We start from the raw sequence: 11,646 nt of genomic DNA on the forward strand, positions 1-11,646 counted from the left end.
CTTGTCACTGTCATTAACCAGGCACTTCTGCACCTGAGCTAAAGAACAATCCAACGATAGCAAAAACAACACAATGTACAACCCCATCCTCCCTCTGCTCATGGATTTCTCCATCGTGAAACTCGCCGAGGAACTGCAGACCAGCGGCGCTCAGCTCCTGAAATACGCGCTGCGCCCTGATCGGCTGAGGGCGGCGATTGGAGGGCTGTAGCGCGCGCACGAGGACTTCGGACACTCAGAGCGTCACCCGAGTCAGCTGATTAATCACGGAGCGTCCTGTTCGACTGGAACGAGCTATCGCGAGGGTTAGACTAATATCTCAACACGATGTGTTTGACCCCTTATTGAGTAATGAGCTGCATCTGTCCCATCAGCCGATTCAGAGAAGAACTGACGGTACAGAGGAGCGGTATAAACAGAGATGTGCAGTTTGGGATATTTTAGGTTGGTTCACTTTCTGGTTATATGCCCCCAAAAATCCGGTTTTCAGTTTTTAACTGAGAGAAACACCAATGCTGTCAACATGTTTTCGTACACCATAACATGCTGCAAGAAAAGCATTTATTTGTACATTGTGAATTGCTGGGTATAATAACACTGACCCACAGGTACTACACACTGGCTTCATCGTTGGCAGTGATATTCATGTCCAGATGTAAATAACAAAAGGGGCATACAGCTGCTCTTACAGTCATCCAAACGAGGAGTCTCTTGCATCGTCTTGGAAAAACAAGAACGCAGAGGCAGATGCATTACACTCCAAAAACATTTTGCTGGCACGTTCAAATGAGCGAGTTACGGAGATTGTGACCGAGACAGACGAGCTGTTCTGTACAGTTGCGTTTTTCTGCCTAGTGTCATTCGTGCTCTACAGTTTTTCCCTAAACACTGAAACCAGCGAAGTTTTGCAATTTCCCCCTAAAAGAGCAGAAGTCTAGCTGATAAATATGTGCCGTTAATACACTACGTTAGCGTTCACGTTTGATCAATTACAATATTTTTGCTAACACAAATATAAGCGAATGCTCTACTCAAAAACTAGTGTGGTGGACAGCAGCTTCAAATGATCAATTTCAAGTGAACGGAGCACATTTTGGTTTGAGCGATTCCGTCCACATGGAGCATCACATGTCTAGTTTGCGATTAATGTCTGTATTCACTTTTATGAGGCGCTTTAGAATAGCAGTACTCTCAGATTGTTTTAAACACAGTATTGCTAATCGGCCTTTGCCGTAAAGCCGGCGATACGGCCCTTTTGGACCGTTATGTTGAGCAAGAAAAACCAGACATTTGGCGCGTTAAACAAACACGTCGAAGAAAAGACCAAACTTCATTAAAGGGCACCGTTAATTACGGCAATAGGGAAAAGGCCATGGTGTGGTGGACTAATAATTCACGTGTTTAGATACTGTAATCTTTTCAAAGCCCAGAAACCTGGTCATCTTTAAAATGGGATTTGTGTCTAACTGACGTACAGCGCAAGTACAACACGTTTGATTTAGGATGCTGGGTACATATGCTGAAGCCTTTTACGTCGAGTTCACATACTGCTTTCCCAACGAAGCATTGGCGGTGCCCGTTTCTCCTCTTCGCGGAATAGGGGACCTTGGGAGATGCGAGAGTTGAGCAATTCATCCATTGCCTTAAAGGCATGGAGGGGCTCTCGTTCTGGCAGCCGACATCAAAGAACTCCTGCCTGTGGCGCCGTTTTCAAACCTGTACGATCCGATACGTCACAGCTCAGGCTGCTCCCGTTTCCTGAAGAGAGCCCTGCTTTTCCCGGGAAGAACGCAGACGCTGGACTCGGTCACTCCCAGTGTATTTTTACTATTGATTTCAGTTGCTATGCTACAGTCTGGGAGAAGCAATACCGAACTGACACTTTCTACTCAACTGCTTGCTTGAGCAGCTGAGCACCCTCCGTGTGCAGAAGCAGGCATCCTAGACAGTACTGCATTCACACCCAACCCACACAACTCCCCTTAGGAAAGAAGCAGCTCCGTACAAGAGACACTTTGCAAGCCAGTTTATTCCTCATTCACAGCAAGTCAGTTCATGGGTTTGTGTTGCTTTCTCCTGTGCAGGACTGTCCCCAGCAGAGCAGCACAGACCAGCCCCACAGCAGTCACCACACCAGCCAGGATCACAGCCTCCACAGGCAGGCCTGGAAAGAAAGCACAGAGGAGCCTCAGCAAGTGGGCACTGCTACAGAGAGGGGCCAGCTGACACGACAGCACCTCCTGCCAGTACCTGTGGCTTTGTCCTCCTCTGCTCTTAGCTGGGAGCGCCGGCCTTCTGCCTCCACTGGCCTCTCAGCAACCTGCTCTTGCAGCACAAACACGGGACCCACAGTGGCATCAGCTTCCCACTCAGGAGCTGCAACAAGAGCAGGACAACTTGACCCCCACTACCCTGAGGAGATCCATGCCATGAGTGGCAGAGGAAGGGTGCCTTACCCCCTGTAGAAGCCAGGTCCCTCCTGCTCCTGCCACCCCAATACCTGGATCGTACACTTGGCACACAGCTGGAGTCACAGCAGCTGCAGACCTGGTCACTCCCATCCACTGATCTCCACCTACAGCAGGGACACGGGGTCAGAGCAGCTCCCTCACCTGAGCACCAGCTGGACACAGCAGCCCCCTGCCTCCTCACTGACCTGCTGCCCTCAGTGTAGCAGTCCTTGTTCAGGGAGTCCACACTCTGGGAAGCAGGAGTCACCTTCAGGTGGCAGGTGATGTAGATCTGCCAAGAGCACGAGTGGATCAAGCTACACCCAGGCCTCCATCTTGGGCTTGTAATGGACATGCTGTTTTAAGAACCTTCTGCTTTCATGGGTATCAGGATCAAGTACTCACTGAGCTCCTGGCATCCTGATAGAACCTGAAGGCATCCAGCTTCATCTGCAGCTTGGTGTCCTGGGTTCTTGGCATGAACTGCGAGCTGGAGCCTGTGGATTTGGCATCAGTCAGGCACCTGAAAGGAGAGAAGGCAGTGTAGAACTGGAGAGACGGCAGGCAGTGCTCACTAGCTCAAGCCACCCGAGGGCACACCCACCCTTTGTTCTCAATGAAGGAGTAGCTGGGGGTGGAGGTCTGGTCAGGGACCAAGGTGGCCACGCAGCTGTCCACAAAGAGCCGCAGAGGCTGGTGGTTGGCCTGGGTGACGGAGGCTTCGATGTTCAGGACGTCCCCCAGGTAGAACACATTGGAGGACCTCTGGGAGCTCCAGTCATCTGGATGAGAAGGGAACCCCAATCTCAAGCACAGATCCCATTGATCCAACTGCACTGGCTGTACAGTCACACCGTGCTTCATCTCAGGGGAGACCTACCACTCATGAGGCTCAGGGAGAAGTCCAGCAGATCCTCAGCAGACTTGGTGGAGGTGTAGGGGACCCAGGTGGGCTTCAGGGCATTGCTGCTCACATTGTGGAGCCTAGCAGACAGGAGGCAGGCGTCAGCAGGGAGTCAAGCTCCAGGCAGGCAGCCCTGCTGCTCCTCCAGGACTCACCTCATGTAGTGACACTCGATACCCACAACAGCGCCATTCGTTCTCACTATGGGGGTGTTGGCCAGCGGCTTCGGGGTGTAGTTGAGAGAGAAGCTGTACACCAGTTGCTCGTCCACGGTCTAGACAGATCACAGATCCAGTCACCCAACTGCCGAGAACCCGAAGCTGCCCAACGGCAGAACCACTTACACTCAGCACACTGCGACACGCCTGCAGCTCAGCCTCGAAGATCAGGAGCTGCGCCGCGGTGTCCTGCCGGGTGACCGCACAGTCTCCCAGGCTGAGATCCGAAGCGTTGATCAGCTGCCCGGTGCCGAACAGGTCTGTCTTGACCTGCACCACGATCGTACTCTCCCCGCACTGCGCCGACACAGCCCGGATAACCTGCTGCTTCTGCTGCCGTGGCAGCAGAGGCGAGTCCAGAAAGGCGACCCCCTTGCGCCTGATGCCGGATTGGACGTTAGCGCGGGCGCGCCATTGCGCAGCATCACACAGAACTGCGAGGAACAGCAAGGTCAACAGCCGAAAGGCAAGACCACTAGAAAAGCACATCTTGAAATGAAAACAACTCGCAAAACCACGATGCCTGCTGTTTGCGAGCTCCTTCTTTTTAAAGCCACCGAGACTTTCGCACGTGATGACGTTCAGGTTCGCGGAGTGAAGATTTTCACGAGGACCCGAACTCTGTCAGCTCACACGCAGGAGGACAGGATATTGAATAGACGGCTCATTGTTTACAGTGAATACTTACGGTTAAACACCGGGGTAAAGTTAGCTTGAAGTTCGAAAACGATTTTGGCACCCCTTCAGCGTTTTCACGACACAAGCTATTGGCTTGTGAACAGCATTCCCCTATCCCAGTGCATAGTGCCACATTAAATAGAAGCACGAGAAAAAGAGATTCAGAACGCAAAGCTGTGTCGGTCTTCTGTGTAAACAATCGGTTTGAAAATCATGGGAGCTGTTTTTAATAAGCTGCTGGGTAAAGAATATTTGAATCTTTCTGCTGTCAGTATTGTGAATATAGTTGACCCTTACCTGAATGAAAACAGGACATACAGAAAGGGTTTCAGAAATCAAGCAAAACTTTATTCCCGTGCTTACAGTCTGGGTAATTGGAGACTGCGCTGTTCTGCTTCCTATGGTGATATACAGTGCCTTGCGAAAGTATTCGGCCCCCTTGAACTTTTCAACCTTTTGCCACATTTCAGGCTTCAAACATAAATATATAAATTTTTTATTTTATGTGAAGAATCACCAACAAGTGGGACACAATTGTGAAGTGGAACGAAATCTATTGGATTTTTGAAACTTTTTTAACTAATAAAAAAATGAAAAGTGGGGCGTGCAAAATTATTCAGCCCCTTTACTTTCAGTGCAGCAAACTCACTCCAGAAGTTCAGCGAGGATCTCTGAATGATCCAATGTTGTCCTAAATGACTTATGGTGATAAATAGAATCCACCTATGTGTAATCAAGTCTCTGTATAAATGCACCTGCTCTGTTGAAAGCGCAGAGAGCATCATGAAGACCAAGGAACACACCAGGCAGGTCCGTAATACTGTTGTGGAAAAGTTTAAAGCCGGATTTGGATACAAAAAGATTTCCCAAGCTTCAAACATCCCAAGGAGCACTGTGCAAGCGATCATCTTGAAATGGAAGGAGTATCAGACCACTGCAAATCTACCAAGACCTGGCCGTCCCTCTAAACTTTCAGCTCAGACAAGGAGAAGACTGATCAGAGATGCAGCCAAGAGGCCCATGATCACTCTGGATGAACTGCAGAGAACTACAGCTGAGGTGGGAGAGTCTGTCCATAGGACAACAATCAGTCTTACACTGCACAAATCTGGCCTTTATGGAAGAGTGGCAAGAAGAAAGCCATTTCTCAAAGATATCCATAAAAAGTCTCGTCAAAAGTTTGCCACAAGCCACCTGGGAGACACCCCAAACATGTGGAAGAAGGTGCTCTGGTCAGATGAAACCAAAATCGAACTTTTTGGCCACAATGCAAAACGATATGTTTGGCGTAAAAGCAACACAGCTCATCACCCTCAACACACCATCCCCACTGTCAAACATGGTGGTGGCAGCATCATGGTTTGGGCCTGCTTTTCTTCAGCAGGGACAGGGAAGATGGTTAAAATTGAGGGGAAGATGGATGCAGCCAAATACAGGACCATTCTGGATGAAAACCTGTTGGAGTCTGCAAAAGACCTGAAACTGGGACGGAGATTTATCTTCCAACAAGACAATGATCCCAAACATACAGCAAAATCTACAAAGGAATGGTTCACAAATAAATGTATCCAGGTGTTTGAATGGCCAAGTCAAAGTCCAGACCTGAATCCAATCGAGAATCTGTGGAAAGAGCTGAAAACTGCTGTTCACAAACGCTCTCCATCCAACCTCACTGAGCTCGAGCTGTTTTGCAAGGAAGAATGGGCAAGAATTTCAGTCTCTCGATGTGCAAAACTGATAGAGACATACCCCAAGCGACTTGCAGCTGTAATCGCAGCAAAAGGTGGCTCTACAAAGTATTAACGCAAGGGGGCCGAATAATTTTGCACGCCCCACTTTTCATTTTTTTATTAGTTAAAAAAGTTTCAAAAATCCAATAGATTTCGTTCCACTTCACAATTGTGTCCCACTTGTTGGTGATTCTTCACATAAAATAAAAAATTTATATCTTTATGTTTGAAGCCTGAAATGTGGCAAAAGGCTGAAAAGTTCAAGGGGGCCGAATACTTTCGCAAGGCACTGTACGGGCTTTTCGCACGAAGCCGTATTGAGCAGTATTTCTCGCGTTGTGGACGTGTGTTCCAGTTAGTGCGTAATTACGCATCGATGAAAAACCGGAGGTTTCAAAAAAGATAATTAGCTCACTGATAGTTTGATGTAGAGGCTGTGGACATTTCCACAAGTCGTGGTCTTTAAAATGCATTTGGTTTGAAGGCGTTCTGTGCTTCCATTGCGAAGATATGGACAAAAGAATATTCGTGCGTGGTCCACAAAAGTGCTAAAAACGACAATATGAAGGCTGTTAAAACATTCACAATGTACTTGATACACAAAGCAAGTGTTTTCGTAACCCTAGGAGGTTTCGTGAAAGCGCTACAGGCGTGCCAAAATCGTTTTCGAACTTCCGGCTAACTTCCCCCCGGTCAGTTACACTAGGACACTGGCTGTATTTTGCGGTACGTACGTCTAATATTTCCTGTTAGAGCTTTTGCCTGCTGGCCACCAGATGTTGAGAATGATCTGATCAGAGGTGAACTAGTGAGAAAAGATAAGACCTGGTCCGAAAACGTCTCACTTTACATACAGTACATCATAAGATCTCATTATTGCACAAATGATTTCAATGAATTTGCCGACAATGAGATATTTCGTGGCTTTAATGTGTCCCTCTAGTGAGAAGACAAACTCGTAGTGATACAGTATTTCCTTCTCCAGATCTGTGTGCAGTGACGACACGTGTTTTGTCCCCCAGCTGAAATGTTGGTTGTGGGGACTACTGGAGTCCGTCTTCTACAGTGGAAGACACGAATGGCTTTCCATTAAGTCTCCACGATAGCACACACACACACACACTGTCATTTGAAATCGATTTAGAGAGCTGGACTGATCTGAAGAGTGTCTATTGGGTTGGACTCCTGCCTAGTGTACATTCAGGGGGAGTTTGCATGTGCAGTTATGCTAGGAACTGGCTCATCTCCACCACTTTTATTGGAGGCGGGCTGTAGAGAACTGGGTGAAAGTCACACTCATCTTGTTCATGCACAGCACTAGTCCCCCAGTTAAATCATGGTTTAATTTTTCCTTTGACAGGTAGCTGAAGGAAAAACTAATTGTAATCAAACTAGAAATGTTTGGCTGCCTGGGTCCTGGTGTGTTGTTCTAAAGAACTAGAACAGGAGGGCATTGGCTGAACTCACTCAGAAGGGAGAGGGAGCAAGTTTGTCAACTTGCGCCCGAGGGCTGGAGAGATGAAAGAGGAATTGGTTATGAGCCCTCTAGGTATTTTTCCCCCCCAAAGTGCAGTCAATTAGAATCCAGGCCAGTCGAAGGAATATCATTAAGACCACAGACTCCAAGAAAAAGCAGTGGCCAAGAACTAGTGCAAGTACTTGTCTATGAAAGATGGAAAAACACAGCCATTGAAGAGGCTTACAGGGACATCTTCACATAGACACCGAACTACAGCACTTAATGCTGACAGAAGAGGGAAGCATACAAAACAGTACACAAGGGAGTTCAGAACAAGGCCTTTATTCATACTCCAGATTAGGCTTGGTATTCTGGATGTGAGGTCTAGATCTCCACACAGCCACCAACACCAGAGAACAGACCACAAGCACAGTGGAGGCAGCTACTACCAGCAGCCCATAGCTCAGGAACCGGGGTGCTGTGGAGAGAAGAGCTTTAGTGAGGGGTCAGACACAGGGAACAGGATCAGACACTCAGCCTCCATCCCCCTCCCTCACCTTCAGGATGGGAATCCAGCTGACCCAGAGCTGGAAGCTCAGATCCAACCAGGATCACTTCCCCACTGGACACCAGCACAGTTTCTCTGGAGGAGTCCTCTGCCACTCGAGCAACAGCTCTTCCTGCAAGAGGACAGGACAACAGCATCAGGAAAGGACACACACAGCTGACTGGCACACAACCGCCCTGTCCCCAGAGAACTCACTCCTCCTGCCACAGGTGGGCACACAGCGGTCAGTAGCAGTCGGCTGGCACACTGCTGCACTACAGTGGATGAACACCTGGAGAGAGCACAGCAAGGGTCACTGCACAGCCCAGGACCAGCCACCACCTCCTTCCCCACAAGCTGCTCCCTACCTTCTCCATCAGAGGCACCTGAGAGGCAGGATCCACAAAAGTGAACATCTGAATCATGAAGCGCTGGTAGTGCGTTGGGTACGGCAGCCCTGAGGAGCCACCCACAGGGATCAAGGTGGTCTGGTAGTTGTCACCTCCGTAGGGACACCTGCAAGGACAGCAACAGGGAGGGTGAGCCCTGCCACAAGGGGACACTACTGAGACAAGCCAGTCGGAGCCACAGGGGTCAGATTACCCAGCAACCAGAAGGCTCCAGCTGGGCTGGCTGAGAGGACTGGGAGTGGAAGTGGCCCAGCAGTCCCCCAGGGTCAGGACAATGTTGGGGTCAGTCCTGCTCAAGATGTGGACCTCCACATACACAGGATCCCGCAGCACCTTGGTCACAGGGTAGTCCAGGTCACTGTAGTAGGAGTCATACAGCTCTCCTGAGGACAAGAGCAGCAGCGGGGTTCAGCAGAAGCCCCACACACTCGGCTCACACAGCCCAAGGCCTGACAGCTACCTCTTGCAATCCTGAGCTCCACACGGAGAGGTCCTGGAGACACTGCCGGAAGGGGTGGGGAGACCGTGTAGACCACAGCCCGCACTGGAACAAGGTCATCGTCTGCATACCTGCACTGGAAGAACAGCCTGGAGAGAGAGAAGCAGGCAGTCATGGGATCCAGCAAGACCAGAGCACTCTGGGAAGCAGCAGCTGCTCACTCACTTGTAGAAACTGTCCCTTGTGATGGAGCCAGCAGGTCCCCCAATCACAGCAAATGTTGAGGACATCATGTTCTCATACACCACAGCACCACCTTCAATCTGGAGGAAGGACACATGAACAAGGTCAGGAATCACCACAGGAACAACATCCTCAGCTGAAGGATCAAGCCCCTCACCTTCATGCTGGTGCCACAGGCACTGACTGGGAACTGGAACATGGCAAAGCCAGCAGTGGTGCCAACAGGGCCACAGGGGGCACTCCTGCCCCCCTGCAGGCTGACTGAATCCAGGCTCAGCTGAGGGCTGGTGGCATTCCTGGACACGACCACCACAAACTGGCCATCCCTGGTGCACTGGACAGTCACTGGAGGAAAGCAAGAGCTGGTAAACCAAGCCTGTTAAGCTCATCATAGAAGGCGCTCAAGAGCCAAAAACCCACCTTCATTCCCATAGTAACAGCGATTTTGGCCGGACGGATCAAAGCAGCAATTATTAGCTTCACAGTCACTTTTACTGATAGTCAAGTTACCACATGCCATCTTGTCACTGTCATTAACCAGGCACTTCTGCACCTGAGCTAAAGAACAATCCAACGATAGCAAAAACAACACAATGTACAACCCCATCCTCCCTCTGCTCATGGACTTCTCCATCGTGAAACTCGCCGAGGAACTGCAGACAAGCGGCGCTCAGCTCCTGAAATACGCGCTGCGCCCTGATTGGCTGAGGGCGGCGATTGGAGGGCTGTAGCGCGCGCACGAGGACTTCGGACACTCAGAGCGTCACCCGAGTCAGCTGATTAATCACGGAGCGTCCTGTTCGACTGGAACGAGCTATCGCGAGGGTTAGACTAATATCTCAACACGATGTGTTTGACCTCTTATTGAGTAATGAGCTGCATCTGTCCCATCAGCCGATTCAGAGAAGAACTGACGGTACAGAGGAGCGGTATAAACAGAGATGTGCAGTTTGGGATATTTTAGGTTGGTTCACTTTCTGGTTATATGCCCCCAAAAATCCGGTTTTCAGTTTTTAACTGAGAGAAATACCAATGCTGTCAACATGTTTTCGTACACCATAACATGCTGCAAGAAAAGCATTTATTTGTACATTGTGAATTGCTGGGTATAATAACACTGACCCACAGGTACTACACACTGGCTTCATCGTTGGCAGTGATATTCATGTGCAGATGTAAATAACAAAAGGGGCATACAGCTGCTCTTACAGTCATCCAAACGAGGAGTCTCTTGCATCGTCTTGGAAAAACAAGCACGCAGAGGCAGATGCATTACACTCCAAAAACATTTTGCTGGCACGTTCAAATGAGCGAGTTACGGAGATTGTGACCGAGACAGACGAGCTGTTCTGTACAGTTGCGTTTTTCTGCCTAGTGTCATTCGTGTTCTACAGTTTTTCCCTAAACACTGAAACCAGCGAAGTTTTGCAATTTCCCCCTAAAAGAGCAGAAGTCTAGCTGATAAATATGTGCCGTTAATACACTACGTTAGCGTTCACGTTTGATCAATTACAATATTTTTGCTAACACAAATATAAGCGAATGCTCTACTCAAAAACTAGTGTGGTGGACAGCAGCTTCAAATGATCAATTTCAAGTGAACGGAGCACATTTTGGTTTGAGCGATTCCGTCCACATGGAGCATCACATGTCTAGTTTGCGATTAATGTCTGTATTCACTTTTATGAGGCGCTTTAGAATAGCAGTACTTTCAGATGGTTTTAAACACAGTATTGCTAATCGGCCTTTGCCGTAAAGCCGGCGATACGGCCCTTTTGGACCGTTATGTTGAGCAAGAAAAACCAGACATTTGGCGCGTTAAACAAACACGTCGAAGAAAAGACCAAACTTCATTAAAGGGCACCGTTAATTACGGCAATAGGGAAAAGGCCATGGTGTGGTGGACTAATAATTCACGTGTTTAGATACTGTAATCTTTTCAAAGCCTAGAAACCTGGTCATCTTTAAAATGGGATTTGTGTCTAACTGACGTACAGCGCAAGTACAACACGTTTGATTTAGGATGCTGGGTACATATGCTGAAGCCTTTTACGTCGAGTTCACATACTGCTTTCCCAACGAAGTATTGGCGGTGCCCGTTTCTCCTCTTCGCGGAATAGGGGACCTTGGGAGATGCGAGAGTTGAGCAATTCAGCCATTGCCTTAAAGGCATGGAGGGGCTCTCGTTCTGGCAGCCGACATCAAAGAACTCCTGCCTGTGGCGCCGTTTTCAAACCTGTACGATCCGATACGTCACAGCTCAGGCTGCTCCCGTTTCCTGAAGAGAGCCCTGCTTTTCCCGGGAAGAACGCAGACGCTGGACTCGGTCACTCCCAGTGTATTTTTACTATTGATTTCAGTTGCTATGCTACAGTCTGGGAGAAGCAATACCGAACTGACACTTTCTACTCAACTGCTTGCTTGAGCAGCTGAGCACCCTCCGTGTGCAGAAGCAGGCATCCTAGACAGTACTGCATTCACACCCAACCCACACAACTCCCCTTAGGAAAGAAGCAGCTCCGTACAAGAGACACTTTGCAAGCCAGTTTATTCCTCATTCACAGCAAG

The 11,646-nt window shown here is 49.0% G+C and overlaps 1 pseudogene; it reads right to left on the reverse strand.

The window, feature by feature from the left end:
* Nucleotides 1-2,048: 2,048 nt before the first annotated feature.
* LOC138237788 (zona pellucida sperm-binding protein 4-like) lies at nt 2,049-9,748 on the reverse strand (annotated as a pseudogene).
* Nucleotides 9,749-11,646: the final 1,898 nt, after the last annotated feature.

The sequence above is a fragment of the Lepisosteus oculatus genome, chromosome 3, assembly GCF_040954835.1.
Source record: "Lepisosteus oculatus isolate fLepOcu1 chromosome 3, fLepOcu1.hap2, whole genome shotgun sequence".
NCBI classification, from domain to species: Eukaryota; Metazoa; Chordata; class Actinopteri; order Semionotiformes; family Lepisosteidae; genus Lepisosteus; species Lepisosteus oculatus.